The following is a 16,765-nucleotide window of genomic DNA, read 5'->3' as shown; positions in this document are numbered from 1 at the left end:
AGATGATTTTCCACATATTGAGGGGCTGTCGTGTGAAATTGAAATGAGGCACATGGAACAAAGAGTGGACTTGCTCTAGTGCCCCAAAGGGCAGTCAATGGGCAGAAATTACAGGGAAGCAGATGTCAGTTCAATATCAGGAGGACCTTATTAACCATTAGAGTCGTCCAATATTAGAATGATAGTCAGAGTGGTAGAGAAGAAAGGACATTAGAGTCCCACAATTCCCAACTGTGTGATGGTAGCTAACTCCAAGCCTCAATTTCCTCATCTGTAAATGAGGTTAATAACATTTGTACTACCCACCTCATCCGATTGTTGTGAAGAAAGTGCTTTGCAAACCCTAAAACGCCACAAGAAAGTGAGTTAATATTAATATTATAGAATGAAAAAGAGTATCTTCTCTGTGAATTGTTCCAGGACTAAGAATAATGAACCCATACGAGTCATTTCATTTGTTTCATGTAATGACCACGCACCAAGAGGAAATGAGATGAGCTTTGCTGTCTTCCTCATTCTCTTTTTCCCTCCAATCCCCCTCTACATGGGAGAGAAAAGAAATTCAAATGGGCAGAGGTACAGCACAAGAATGGAGTTCCCAGGCAGGAGACAAGCTTGGGACACCATGGGGGAAAGGGTCAGGCATCCAGCAGCAGAGAGATTCATACCAAGAGAGTTCAGGAGGGAGGCCAGTGATGGACCAAAGCAAGGGAGCCAATGCTGCCCCCATAGCCACTGAAAGCTACCAAAGGGTAGAAGCTGGCACCATATGGCAATGACGCATTACTTCCACATCTATGATTCCACTCACTATGCAAGGACTTCATCAATGATGGTGTGAGTGTGTGGTAATTGACAGCCAAGTCTCTATGAAGGGAAACAGCTCATCAGGAGGGGCTCTTAATTGCGCTGCTAAGGGCTAGTGTTCAAATTCTTCATTCATAATTTCCTTAAATAAACCTGTTATAGTCTTAATAACTTTGCCTGAATGCCTGTAGGTGGGCTTGAAGGCTCTTTGAGAATCACAAACTGATTGTCATACTGACATTCCTAGGGGTAGACTCTGGTTGGGAATAAGAGTCACAAAGATTGTCATTAGTGTCCCCAAGATCGAACCCACTTCAAGTCAAAGATCAGAGCCTGACAAGTAAGTTACATTAATGATAATAACGAAATACAATAACATTGCTTTGGGGCTCCTTTAGGGTGAACTTCAAAGTAGCATTTGTGAATTCAGCATCTATGAAATGCTGGTAGGTAAATGATGCTTCTGGATGAAGTAGTCTCTTAAATTAGAGTAGAAACCATCAGAATGGTGAAAAGGATTCATTTTCTCTGTTTGTCCTGGGGTTCTGCCTTAATTCCCTTTGAAGGCCAAACCTAAATCGAAGTTTGATGAAATCATTGGTGATAAAGTATTCTATGCATATTCTTCATTCTATGATAAGGAGACATTTGGGAACATGGGGATATGATGACATGAAGGCACAGATGGAGTCATAAGATGCATATGGAGATAAAATATCATTTTAACACACTCCACAGGTACTGTGGAATTGTTTCATTGGCAGTGGAATCTGTTATAATCAATATGTTAAAATCCATATGGAAAAATCTGAACTTTGCAAATGGATTTTGGCCAGGTACAGAAAAATGGTTGAGTCAGGGCTTTGAAAACACATATTAAAAGTTAATTTTTTAAAATAACTTCTACTAAATTAAAAAATAAACTCAACAAATAAAACTGATAAAAGTTTCACTTCAAAGACCATATAAAATGTTTAAATTTTTTCTTTTCTATTTTTCAGCTTGATGTGTTAACTCAAAGAAAGATAGCATGCTGACAGAGAGCTAGGCAGAAAGACGTAGGCTCAAATCCCACCCTGGACATTTACTTACTAGCTGGGTAGTCATAGACAGGGCCCTTAGCTCCTCTGTGCCTTAAGCAACTCTCTCTAAGTATAAATTATCTCTTCGTGGGTGGAAGAAGTATACATAGCAACAAATTGTAGGTTTTGACATATGTTACCTTGAAGACATAGATTTTTAAATTATGCACTAGGCAATTGTTAGGGAAGATGCTTTAGCTGAAAGAGGTTGGATTTTGTTTATAGTGAGTTTATAGTAGTAGCTTGGTAAATTGGGAACTGCAGTAAAAAGTGAAGTTGGTACAGTCTTCTTAATCTATTTTGGAAGATGGGGCTTTGACAAGATAATATGTTCTTTGGCAAGTCGTTTAACCTTAAACAATTACATCATCTGTAAAACGGTGTTGGTACTTGCAACAAAGAGACTCAACGCAACTGATGGAATTGAACAAAAATTCATTACTAGGAATCCAAGGCTTAGTCGACAGTAAGAGCAACAACTAACTTCTGAGTAGTGAAAGAAGTGAAAAGAAGTTCTTTGAACTCAGTAGGAGAAAGAGGGAAGCAGAACATACAAGTCAGTCTCATCCATTTCTTCTGAATCAAATGAGATAGCAGCATAAAGCATTATGCAAACCCGAAAGTGCTATATAATTGCTATCGCTATTATTGTATAGCCAACTATTTTTAATTTTTTTTTCCTTTGCTTTACACTTGTCAACTTCTAATTTTGTTATGATACACCTGGAGGGAGTGGTATTCCCCGACCCACAATCGGGGTTTGATCTGGATACCAATGTGCCCTGATACATGGGTTGAGAAACATAATCCATAATCTTTTTGTGTATTATTTCTGGTGAGCAGATGGAGAAGTTAAATCATGGATTATTTTTCCAGTAGTGATAGAATACGTGTGTTTGAAGTAAGGATGGGTGAAAGGACTCTAAGGGCAACTGCATCATGATGGCAGAATGAAAGCATTTTGGAGAGCCTCAGACATCAGGTTGCCTCTCCCCATCCTTTAGAAGACATAGCCTAATAAGGCAGCATGCTATGTTTGAAAGAGCAGGAACTATGGAGTCAGAGAATCCGGGTCAGTCACTTACTAGCTCGATGACCTTGATCAAGCCACCTGTCTCTGAGCCTCAGTTTCCTCATCTGTTAAATGAGGATAATAATTATTAGACTATCCAAATCATAAGGTTGTCAGGAAAAATAAATAAGAAAATATATATAAAGCACCATATAAATGGTGATGTTAGTGTGCTCTATAATTGGTGGTTTCATCGAGTCCTAAGTGAACAAGCAACAGAAAGCATTTCCTCTGATGCAAAGACTTTGTAGTGGCCAAATCAATAATGTAATTTATCATAATGAGATTTTTACCTGTAGTAGCAGTAGCAGCAGCAGCAGCAGCAGCAGGAGTAGTAGTAGTAGTAATGGTGGTGGTGGTGGTAGTAGTAGTGAATAGTAGTTGTTATAATAGTAGAAGTAGTAATAGTAGTGGTGGTGGTAGTAGTTGTGGTAGTAGTAGTTGTTATTGTTGTAACTGGCATTTATATAGAGCTTTAAGGTTTATAAATATTTTACAATATTTATCTCATTTAATCCTCTCAGCAACACTGAGAGATAGGTACTATTATAATTGCCGTTTTACAGATCAGGAAACTGAGACAGACAGTGGTTAAGTGATTTAGCTAGGAAATGTCTGAGGTTGGATTTGAGCTCAATCAGACAGTGCTGATCCAGGCAGTCAAATTCAAGAAATATGCTTGAGATAAATCTCAGACTCAAAGATTTAGGTCTGAAAAGATTCTTTGAGGTCATAGAGTCCAATCCCTTCATTTTACAAATGAGAAAACTGACGCCCAGAGAGGGTAAGTGATTTGCCCAGGACCACATAGCTAGTAACTGTGTAAGGCAGGATTCAAACCTAGGTCTCCCTAGGTTTATACACCACGCTGCCAATCCCTGAGGCAGAAATGAGGCAGGATCTCTCAGAAAAGCAGATCTTGATGGATTTTGGAAGCATAAACTAGGAAGGTGGGTGCAGTAGGGAAAGGAATTCAATTTAAAAAAAATGCCCACAACACAACTAACCATTCCCAGTAGCCCCTTTTTGTTTTTGAATTTCCATTGACATACAAATGACGGCAACGCCTTCTTTGACTCTGATTTCTTTACCACTCTGATTCCTTTTGTTATTATTCTGCTCTTGAAATTACTTTGTATTTACTTATCTAAATATATGTTATATCCTGATAGTAGAACGTAAGGTCTTAGAAGGGACTGTTTGATTTTTGTCTTTATCTCCAGTCCCTGGCACAGTGCTTGGCTCAGTTTCCTTATCTGCAAAAGAGGGTAGATTCCACCCCTGGGAGCCCTCCCAGATCCAAGACCCTAGTTCATTTTACAGATGAGAGAACCAAGGCCCAGAGAAAGCCATACAAATAAAAAGTGAGAGAGACAGGATTTGAATCTAGGACCTCTGCCTCCAGGACTGGTATTCTTTCCACTGTACCTCAAGAACTCCACTAGATACTCACTGAGATAGGTGAAGGAATGAAATTCAATTGAATCTCTCCTGGAATAAGGAGACCAGTTAATGGAAGCATTTGTTCGTGAGACATACCTCTCTACCAAGAATTACATTAAAGACCACAGCCTCTTTCAGGTGGGCAAGCAAATGGTTGTAGGACAATGTTTGATCTTTTTCAAATCTAGTGGATTCGCTCCAGTGGAGCCAAAGGCTTCACACGATAGTGTCAAGCCCTCCCCAGGCTTTCATCTCTCTTACATAAAATTTGACCTTTTTTTATTCAAAAATCAATTGAAACAGTCAGTACTGTCCAGCTGGATTATTAATGGTTCTGGGACTAGCTAATCATATTTGCTCAGCCTTTCAATAAACAGTTTCAGCAACAACTAGGGTGAAAAAAGGGAGCGCATACACCATCCAACCAGAATGACAAGCTCCATTTATTGATCTCATCACCTTCTCCTTTACCTCCATCTTTTTTTGAAACAAATTTAGGCAATTACACCCCTTCAATTTATCATCTCTGAGCTCCCACTTCACAAGGCTTGCCTTGCTCTAATAAAAATGCTGCTTCCTTCTAGTGAAGTATCTTCCCTTGAGATTTCCTGGGGCCAGAAACATAAGCAGCTGGATCCCAGGGCATGGCAGCAATGAGAAGGAACATCTGGTTGGGCCCCAGATACTACCAGGTTAGCCCTTCATGATTGATCACTTCTCAGCAAGATGAGAATATGCCACCATAAACCTCAAAAGCAGCAGCATCCATCCTAAAATCATGTCAACAGAACTACATTCTTACAGACAGGAAGGGGGTGATCAGACACAGAGATAGCCCCTGGTTGGAGAGTTTTCAAATTCTTCATGAAGGCAAGCTTGACAAACATCTCCACACCACCAACACCCCTCCTCCTCCCTCCCCTCCTCTGCTCCCCTTCACACACACACACACACACACACACACACACACACACACACACACACAGAATTCTATCCTTTTGGTGGAAGGAGAGACAAGAATAATGGGTAATCTTTCAGAGGAATATCCTTCCCATAATAAAAATGATAGCTGACATATATATTTACATATATGTGATAGATAGATAGATAGATAGATAGATAGATAGATATAGATAGATAGATAGATAGATAGATAGATACAGATATCTAGAGATATCTAGAGATATAGGGTATCCCAAAAGTTTGAGTATAGCTTAAAGTTTTAATAGCTTAAAAGCTATAAATGTATTAAGATTTCCAAAGTACTTTACATACATTGATCCTCTTCTGAGTGACGTAGGAAATGTAAGTATATTAACCTCATTTGACATAAGGAGAAACAACTGAAGCTCAAAGAGATTGTGGCTTGCTTAAAAGGTCACGCACCACTAGCCAAGAGGCTGAGGCAGGCTTCCAGCCATCTCTCCATCGCCTCCTCCCCCACCCCTACACAGCTGTCTCCATCAGCCTATACACCTGGTTATGGAGCTCCATTGACTGAAAGGGCCACAAGACCGTCCATTGGCGAAAGAAACAATGCCATGCTGTGGAGGAAAGGGCCAGCACTCATTTTTCTGTTTCTTAAACTATCTCTGAATCATCAGTGACAGCCTCAACTCATTGGGTAATTACATAGATTCCAACTTTTGCTCTGGTTGGGCCATTCATTACAACCTGATTGTGCTTTTTCCCTTTCTTCTGGATGTCCCAGGTGCCTTGTCTTGTCTGACTCAAACATGGGCATGATAGGAACTGTGGATAATTTTTTTAAACTATTTTTTTTTTCAAATTTTACTTTACGTCTTGTTTTGGCAAAACAGACTCAGGCTCATAGGATCATAGATTTAAAACTGGCAGAGACCTCAGAAAACATCTAGTCTTACTCCTTCATTTTATTTTTTTTATAGATGAGGTGACTGAGGCCCAAGGATGTTCCTGACCCACACCCAAACTACCCCCTGACAAAGTACATTCCCAGAGAGTAGTGAAGCAAAACCACTTACTGGAATGATTGCCCCTGGGGCACATGTGACTTTTATAATTAACTTTAAAAAGTCACATACATAGTGCCTTACAAAAAAATGGCAAACAATGCCATGTGTGGTTCCTGGCCAGATGTGAGGGAAAAGATTCATGGTGCTTTTTAACAGAGACCTTTTACATGTCAGTTTGTTAGACTACAGTAATACACCTAGAAACTCCCACTCATCCTGTGGAGCAAGGTGGTAGCAATGAGGTCTAATTTAGGGCTTAGCATGGTACCTGGCACACATAGTAGGTGCTTAATAAATGCATGTTAACTGACTGAGTTGAACCAGGAGTTTTAGTTCTAACTCTAAATGACTAGCTGTGTAAGCTCAGACATATCACTTTACTTCTCTTGTCATTGACTTCTTCTCCTCATTTTACATATGAGGAGACTGAAGCAAACAGAGATTGTGACTTGCCCAGGGTCACACATTAGTAAATGTTGGAGGTGAGGTTGAAATCCAGATAGATATTCCTGCCTTCAAGTCTCACACTCCAGCCACTATACCATTGCCATTCCCACTCTGAAGAATGAGAAATGTAGGTAAAAACCAGCTAACTAAATGACTCATTTTCAAGCCACATGAAGGTAGGGTTAGAAACAAAATTCCTAATTGCAAAACATCAATTGTCTACATTGCAAAATCGGCGTGGTCTAAAAACACTTTGCTTCTAAAAAGAGCAACACTTCTCTGCCCTATGAGCCCAGTCTTCACTACAGAAGTGTCCTTATACTACTTTGCCACATGCTATTAAAGCAATCACATGGCTCAGCCACAGAATGCATCTACTTCGAGGATATAACCTGAGTTTGTAATACCGTGACATAAGTGAAGTGAAGAGCTAGTATCTCGCTATGGCAGGATAAACATTAATATCCAAAGAGGTTTCCTGTGTGCAATCTTATCAGTTCACTGCAGTCACAATGCATGTGTTACAGGCAGACCAAGTACTTGAGATGCATGCATCCCTCTGTGTTCAAGGAGCTCTACCCCGCACAGCGAAGATTGACAAAGGGAATACATGTGAGTCCCTACTCTCCAGAAGGTCACCACCTAAAAGCAGATGCAAAGCCAATACAAACATATCCATGGAGATCTGTCATAAACACAGCCAACAACTAACTGTGCAGAGTTAAGCAAGCAGGTGTTCAGTATTGGGGAGAGAATAGGGGCTTCCTGGTGGAGATGAGATAGAAGCTGCTTAGGCTCTAAAAACATGACATACCCATGTTGCTTAGTGGTAACCAGCAGCACCACCTGCAGACCCAGAGTCGGGATTATCTTGTCATCAAGATAATCTTGTTTGATATAAACTGGCTTTTAAAGATCCTTTCACAGGATTCCTTGGTTTCATACCTCATGCCCTACATCATTTGCTGCTGTATGCACACCCTGGGCTCTGTTCTAACAGGAAGAATGGCTTTGACTTCAAACAATAGCCTGATTCTCTCCATTCTGGGTGGGAAGAGGGAGGAGCAGGCTGTTGTAACTTGGACTACAGGTTTATGCAGTACAAGGCCAACATGGATGGGAGGAGTAAGAAGCTAGGGAGGGGCTGCAGCACCTGGGCATTGCTCTGAATACACAGTAATGGAGGTAGCCTAGGCAGCAGAAAGCAGCGATGTCCTGGCAACTCACCCACCAACGCAGTGGCTGCCAGTTTCTTCCTCGGCAAAGCTCTGATGCCATGAAATCCCTCTACTACTCACTCTCCATGAGAGGAGGTGGGGAACAGGGCTACAGGTGGCAGCCCAAATGTACTAGAGAACATGGAAAGAGAAAGGAAGGCATGTTTCCTTCCTGGAAGGAAGAATGGGAGAGGAAAGGAAGGAAGGAAGGAAAGAAAAAAGGAAGGAAGGAAAGAAAGAAGAATAAAAGGAAGGGAGGAGGGAAGGAGATAAGGAAGGAAGGAAGGAAGGAAGAAGGAAGGAAGGAAGGAAGGAAGGAAGGAAGGAAGGAAGGAAGGAAGGAAAAATCATTTATTAAGAGCTTACTAGGGGCAGCTAGGTGGCACAGTGGATAGAGCACTGGCCCTGGATTCAGGAGGACCTGAGTTCAAATCTGGCCTCAGCCACGTAACGCTTATTAGCTGTGTGACCTTGGGCAAGTCACTTAACCCCATTGCCTAGCCAAAAGGAAAGAAAAAAAGGAGCTTACTATGTGCAAAGCACTGTGCTAAGTACTGGGGACACAAACAAAAGCAGAAATAATCCCATCACATTCTAACAAAAAGACAATACATGGAAAGGTTCAGCTGTAAGTCAGGTGGAAAGGTCTCATGGTCCTTAGGGTATAGCGGCAAAGCAGATTGCAATATATCATCCATATGTCGTTTCCACTGACAAAATCATATTTCTGATGCTGAACCATTTAATAATGCCAAGGACTTTAGGAGGGAGAGCTTTCCTTTCTGGTTCTTCAGTGGCTGTGGCTGCTAAGGAAATAGGGGGCTACAGCACCCTGAGAAGCAGTTGCCAGGTCACATCTCCACAAGAGGTTACTTCTGGAGGATGATGGCTTCAGAGGTTGGTCTTGGAAGATACAGCTAATGGCAGTGAACAATAGGAGTTGGGGGGCAGGAGAGAAGAAAGTCCTGGGCCCCCTTTCAGGTTTTACAGTTCTTTCCTGTACCCATCGTGATTTATTTTAGGCTCAGTTTCTTTTCATTCAGGCTCTGGACCTATGGTCAATAATAACAATAGTAGCAGTAGTGGTGGTGGTGGTGGTGGTAGTGGTAGTAGTAGTAGTAGTAGTAGAAGGAGGAGGAGGAGGAAGAGGAGGAGTGGTGGTCGTAGTAACAACTAGCATTTGAAGGTTTGCAAAATGTTGTACTCATGTTATCTCAGTGTTCTTCACAACAACCCAGGGAGGTAGGCACTATTATCATCCCCATTTTATAGATGAGAAAATGGAGGCAGAGGGAGGTCAAAGAGACTTGCCCAGAGTCACAAGCTAATAAATATATGAGGTCAGTTTTGAACTCAGGTTTTCCTTCTACTTCCAGTGCTCCATCCACTGAGCCGTCTAGTTGCCATCTTTAAAGTTGTGCTATGGTTAAGAACTTTTAAATTCCACTCTAACAGAGTGATCAGCCTGTCCATCCCAGAGGCCCTCTAGCCTTCATATCAACACCCTTATGCTCTTTAGTTTCCTTTTCTGTCTAGGACCTAAAAGAGAGGAAGATATCAGGCAACAGGCTTTGCTCTCTTTGGTGTAATGGACATCTTAACAATGATGTATACAAGGACTGGGGTGCAGAGGGGGCCACACAGGGAGTAACTCTTCATAATGAATCATCACTCACATTCCTAGACTGGACTCTAAGAGCTCCCAGTTCCCCCATTTCCTCATTTCCTGCCCATGGAAACATTCAAATCAGCACCCCAATCAATGTTTTATCTTTCCCAGGCCCAGTGGTTCATAACAGTATTTGCCCAAATTAGAGTCCGTTTGCTTTGCAAACCCAACTCAAGCTTTCCTAGACACTGAACAGCTGCTCACCTGACGTCCTCACCAGTGTCCTTGTTTGCACTGGCTGTTGTCAGCAAACAGACCGCCTTGAACAAGCCAGTCAGGGGTTCTTCCCAGCCTGATACCAGGAGCAGCAGGCACCCTCCAAAACTCTCCTGCTCTTTCCTTAACAATCAACTTGGTGCAGGTGTGTGTGTGTGCGTGTGTGTGTGTGTGTGTGTGTGTGTGTGTGTGTGTGTGTGTGTGTGTGCGTGTGTGTGTGTGTGTGTGTGTGTGTGTGTGTGTGTGTGTGTGTGTGTGTGTGCTTCTAACAGCCTCTTGCTGACCCTCACTCTACCTTCCCCTACTTTCTTAGAAATAAAGCAAGAACTTGACTTTTCTGAGTTTTTGGAAATGTGAGGATGCACATTTATTTTTCTAGGCTCAGGGTCCATAAAGGACTGAAATTGAAATGCAAATAAGCAGCTGTTTGGGGGCAGAACCAGGCACTGAAGGGAGTTTGGATAGTGGTAGACAGAATAACTTCCACCCTGTAGGAGCTAAACAGAGATGGAAGCGGAAAATGTGCAATGGGGCTTTATTCTCCTCTGAGTTGATTAGTAGGCATGTAGGACCCGCTGTATGCAAGGTAGAGACTTGGCTGATGAGGGATTAACTTCATTCTCTCTACCCCTGGGCCCTCCCAGGCAAAGCAGAGATACTGCTTGTTTGTTAATGACATCAATTCTCGGAAGAAAGCATCTGTCTAGTATTAAATACCAAATATTAAATGCTAAATTCATTAGCTTCTTTACTCATCCATTTACAGTTGTTCTGACGATCCTGGCTTGAAGCAGGGCAGTCCCCACAAAGGGGTCTGCTTTAATCATCTGCAAAATAAAACAACCCAAAACCAAGAGGGATTGTTAATTCTTCCTTCACCGGAGAATTTCAGATTATAATGAAGGAGCTGTGTTGATCTTCTAGCTTCCTCATTAGCTGGGGGCTCACCCACCCAAGCAGCACCATTTTTTCCCTTGCCACTAAATGCCATAATAGGCCTCTACCCCTTAAGAGGGGAGAGCCCTGAGCAGTCTTTGGGGCTCCTGAGCTGGCAGGAGGAGCCAATCAGGGCAGGAGACTTTGAAAAATTTCCAAATAGTGATTCTGCTCTGGAAAGGGCTGTCAAATGAAGTAATCTGCCAGTAATAAATGGGACTTGTCACCTTTTCCCTCCTTTCCCTATTTCTCCCTCCCTTCTCTAGCTTCCCAGCCCTTCCTGGGCCCAGACACACTGGTGCCTAGAAGTGTCATTTCCTGGCAGAGGTGAGAGGAAGGTTAGTTTCTACCTGTCGTTCCTGACTCAGCAGGACCATTTGGCCTAAAGGGAGTTGGAAGGGGCACTCTCTTCAATGACTCAATGAGACTTTCTGCCCCTTCCCCCAGCCATCGAATAAAAGCTGTCATAAGTTGAACATTCCATTTCATTGGTTCATATTTGACAGGCATTTCTAAACTTAGCCAGTGCTATTGAGACATCGCTATGTTTGCAGTGTGCAATAAAAACAGAGCAAGAATTTAAAAGTTTCACCTTGATCCTTGTCCAAGGTTGTGTTTTGTTGGTTTTTAAAAATCCCCTCATTGATCAGTAGAGGTCGTTGTGTGGCCACAATATACCACCACAAAGCTTCAGTACTTCAGGTACTTGGAACTCATCTTCCCAGGGCCTCTGCATGCCCTGGGATACCCAAGAGTGTCCATTCGGAAAAACAAACTGGCTCAGCCAGTCAGAGACACTGATGTGGAGATCTTTGTGGATCTAGATTCTATTGGTCAATGTTTTAGTAAAAATGGGAGTGTGTGAGTGAGAATTGCAGCTTTCAATATAGGAAAGTAAGAATGAATATGAGAGAGGAGTAGAATTTCCAGTATAAGACCTAAGTTACCATTGTAGTGAACCATTTCTCCAGATCCACAAAAACCTTTAGGAAGATATACTGACTGAAAAAGAGAACTTAATGGAACAATTTATAATTGCTTCATGTGTCTCCTCAACTAAATGGTAAGCTCTTTGAAGATAGGATTTCTCATAGCATCAAGCACAAGTGTAGTTACTTAAATGTTTATATACCAAAGTACTTAATTACCTAAGTACATAAGTGCTTATATTCCTAATTATCTAGTTACTTAAATGTCTAAGTACCTTGATCAGAAGTACCTAAGTATCTAGTAAGTGAATACTTAAGTACTTAAGTGTCTGAGTACCTAAGTTCCTAAGTAACAAAATACTTAATTATCTAAATACCTAATTTATTAACATATACTTAAGTACCTATGTTCAATCCAATTTAAACGAGTTCAAACCAGTTCAATCCAATTCAATCCAATTTAAACTGATCCAATGCAGTTCAGACTGGTTTAAAATGATTCGCATAGCTTCAGTTCATTTCAAGCTGGTTCAGGCAAGCTCTATCTGGCTCACAGTTCAGTCTGGTTCAAACCTACACTAAGCAATGGTTAATTAATTAGGTAATTGGATACTTAGGTAAGTAATCAATTAGGCACTTAGGTACTTGGGCATTTAGTTAGGCACTTAAGTACTTAGAATTTAGGTACTTGAGCATTTAGTTAGGCACTTAAGAACTCAGGTCTTAGGAACTAGCACTTAGGTAAGGAAACAGGCACTTACTTAGGTACTTAAGCACTTAGATACACAAGTAAATTGTATATTACAAACTGTATAATCAAGGGCTATAAATATTTTTGTACATACTGTCCCTTTCCTCTTTCTTTGGTATCTTTAGTATATAGATCTAGTAGTAATATTGTTGTATTAAAGGACATATTCACTCTAGTAATTTTTTAGGCAAAGGTCCAAATTGCTTTCCAGCTGGACTAATTGTAGTTCTATCAACAGAGCAATAGTGTGCCTTTCCCCCTATAGTTCTCCAGCACTTACCATTTTCCCTTTTTGTCAACTTTACCAATCAAATTTACAGATTTGCTAACCAAAGGGATGTGAGGTGGCATCTTAGAGTTATTTTAATTTGCATTTCTCTAAGTGTTCCTGATTTGAATGTTTTTTCACATACCTAGTAATAGCTTAGATTTCTTCCTTCAAAAATTGCTGATTCATATCCTTTTATTATTTATCATTTGGGGAATGACTATTATTCTTAGAAATTTGAATAAATTCTTTATATATCTTGAACATGAAATCTTTTTCCAGAAAACTTGCTGCAATGATTCTTTTTCCTTACCTGGTTGCTTACCTGTTACCTGATTCCTTTTTAATCTTAGCTTCATTCAACCTACACCTTCTTTTTAAAAAAAATTTTTAAATTCTAGTGAACAAAAATCCAACTTTTTTCCTTTTTGAACTTCTTTCTCCCTCCCTGACCCTACCTCAAGATTGAAATAGAAAGGGAAAAAATTCTTACGACAAATGAGTGTAATCAAGCTAAACAAATTACTGCATTGACCATGTCCAAAAAAAAAAATTTATGCCTCAGTATGTGTACCCTACGACCATTACCTCTAGATCAGTAGGTGGGTAGCATGTCCATCATATGTCCTCTGGTATTCTGATCATTGCATTGATCAGAGATTTCTGAACCTTCTTTACAAAGAAGAGGGTGGCGAGAGAAAAAGAATATTCTCAGCACCATTGTTCTAGGTTTAATGCAATCTGGTTCTGTTCCACTCTTCTCTTTCTTGCTCCTACAGCCCAATTTTATCTTTTGTTTCTTTCCTTTTAACCCCCTCTTCACAATCCACCCTCCCAGGTTAGAGTTCGTTTTGTTTCAAATTAGTCCTTTTGTTGATCTATTCTTCCTTTTATTTCTTCCTCTTCCTTCTCCCCTTTCAACCTCCTATATTTCTATATTCACCCGTTATTGTATTCACTCTTCCCTCTTTTGACCAGTTCATGTGAAAGTGAGGTTTAAGTTGCTCCTATTCCTCTTTTTCCTCTTTTTATAATCTCCTACTTGTGTACCCAAATTATATGAGTACTTTCTCCACTCTTTCACTCCCTGCCTTCAATGTATTCCTTTCCCCTCCTTTTTCTTTCTTTTTAAAATATTCAAAATATTTTTAAAAACCAACAATTTGGTTTTACCCCCTATCTTATTAGACTCCCTCTATGACCCCTATAATAGTTCTAAGGGAAAACAGATGCCATCTTCTTGTTTAGTACCTTATTATTCCTTAGTCATGCTTATCTTTTTGTGTTTCACTCGACTCCTGTGTTTATACTTCAAAGTTTCTACTGATCTCTAGCCTTTTTCTTAATGTTTAAAAATCCTCTATTTCAAAAAAAAAAGTCCTGTATTTCATTGAAGATTCATTTTTTCCCCTTTTAGGATTATATTCAGCTTTGCTCACTAAGTTATTCTTGGTTGTAAGCCTATATATTTTGCCTCCTGGAATATTGTATTTCAAGCTCTCCACTTCTTTTGTTAGTGGCTGCTAAACCTTGTGTGATCCTGACTAGTTCTTCAAGACTTGAATTCTTTCCTTCTGGCTGCTTACAGTATATTTTCCTTGACCTAGAAGCTCTGGATTTGGGGAAGTTTTATGTGTAATTTCTCTGAGGTAGTGACTGGTATATTCTTTCTGTTTTCATTTTGCCCTCTGATTTTAAGAGATCTGAGATTTTTAAAATGTATTTTGAAATTAGATTATCTAGACTCTTTTTTTTAAAATCACAACAGTCTAAGGACTCTTAAATTATGTATCTTTAATCTATTTTCTAGACAAGTTGTTTCTGATGAGATACCTTATACTTTCTTTTATATTTTCAATCTGTTGACTTTGTTTTAATATTTCTTGTCTCATGAGGTCATTAACTTCTATTTGCTCCATTCTAATTATCAAGGAGTCTATTCCTTTGGTAATTTTTTGTACCTCTTGAAGTCTCTGCACACTTCTACAGAGAACAGTTGTTCTGTATTTGGTCCTATTCTGTATCCTCTTGGTTCCTGCTATTTCTTTCCTAGGATATTGAGTATCACATTATTCTAGAATCTCAAAGATAGTTCAGGATGGGGACCTAGAAGCTTTCAATGCTCCAACAAAGTCTGATACAGATCAAAATCTGAATACTGCCCTCTTGGTGTGAGCTGTATAAATTTCTGACTTGGGTTTGCAGCTGAGCAATACAACTGTGTGCTTGCCTCTGGTTGGACTAGGCCACCATCAGCCAGTTGGAAAGCTTTGGAGATTCTGAGTGAAAGAACTGCAGACCTCTATTTGGTTTGAGCTTCGTATGTTGAAATTACCAAGTCTGAGGACAGGGGTAGATGAACAATTTGAGTCAGATGCTGAATTCCTTGAGAAAAGAGGAAGAACGACCTGGGAACTGGGGTCAGTTGATAACAGCATCCATGACCTAATTAGGACAATAAAAATGTATGGTGTTCTCAAAAGAAGCAAAGTTATTAAATGATGGTCATCAAGGAAGCATCTAGAAGAGACAGTGAGGAACAAGAAATATGCTTACCACTTCTCCTGGCCCAGTGTACCAGACGACATGGAAGAAGATATATCCTGTGCTGGAGAGAATGACTAGAGATGCAATGTCTTCTAGGGGAACAGATTTCCCTAAGTTCAATAAGATGGAAAGTGTGTCAAAGGAAGATAGTGGAATCATAGATTTAGAACCAAAATGAGCCTCAGAGTTCAGATGCCATCTTGTCCAACTCTGCCCTCTCACTCTTCCTACCCCACTCCCAAAACCTGGCCCATTTTACAGATGAGGAATCTCAATCTGGAGGATTAAATGACTAAAAGGTGGGGGTCTAATATGAGGGTGGAAGTCCAAAGGACACAATAGAACCAAAGAGTGAGATAGAAACATGGGAGAGGTAGGGCTAAGGTGGCTTGGGGGAGAAAGCTAGGAAGGGTAGCGGGGGAGGAAATTTCCACCTTGGCAAGCTTCCATACCTAATCACGTGAGTTTGGAGAGGAAGAAGACAGAGTTTTCTAGTCATGGGACAGTAGATTACCACCCCCTTCCTAGTAAGGAATAGTAGATCAACCCCAGGCCTCAGCTAGGATGCTGATTTAATTTTCTTTCCCTAGCAGTGGTGGGGGTGAAGAAGGAAAAGAAGGCATTTGGGGTGGTTGAAGTTCAGGTCTTTGGCCAAGTTTGGTTGGCTAGGAGTCGAGAGGCCTGGTGTCATGCTGTATAAATGTGAACTATTATTCCTAACTGTTTTTCCTCACACGGCTTCTATGAGGTAGGTCACTTGAAATATCGGGCTAAGTGTTCTGCAACATTAGAACTACAGCAAATCAGGAAGATAATGTGGGATGTTCCTAAAACCAACCTGCAAACAAGAGCCTCCTTTGAGGTCGACCTGCCTCCCATGAATACCGAAAGAAGGGGACCTTTGTTTGGCTTCTGGCTCAGGAGAGAATAAGGACACACACCTGTTTCAGACTTGTTGGGCCAGGCCTTCTTACATTATACCACAACCCAGGCTGAGAATGAAGAAACTGACCAGCTGCAAAGAGTGGGGCCTAAAAGGGTAAAAGTATTTCTTAAAGGAGACACCCTAAAAAGACTGTCTTTTATAGGTCAGGGTGCCGTGCCAGTGGGTAATATACACTGATCTATATGTATACGTACACATGTACATACACACATGCACATAATTTATTTATATGCAGATCCATGTTTGTATGTACACATGTAGATATACACATGTGTATACATACATGTACATGTGTATGTGTATCTAGCTGAGTGTAAAGAAATTTAAATACTTGAAGTTCTCAGTAATATTGGGTGTTTGTGTTTTCTGCAAATAGTAGGATTATTTTAACATCTCTGTGTTTCTTCTTTGGGGGGGCAGCCAAAGTGGGCCCTGAATGTG

The sequence above is a fragment of the Phascolarctos cinereus genome, unplaced genomic scaffold, assembly GCF_003287225.1.
Source record: "Phascolarctos cinereus isolate Bilbo 61053 unplaced genomic scaffold, phaCin_HiC Scaffold_726;HRSCAF=1367, whole genome shotgun sequence".
NCBI classification, from domain to species: domain Eukaryota; kingdom Metazoa; phylum Chordata; class Mammalia; order Diprotodontia; family Phascolarctidae; genus Phascolarctos; species Phascolarctos cinereus.
This window is presented reverse-complemented; position numbering follows the sequence as displayed.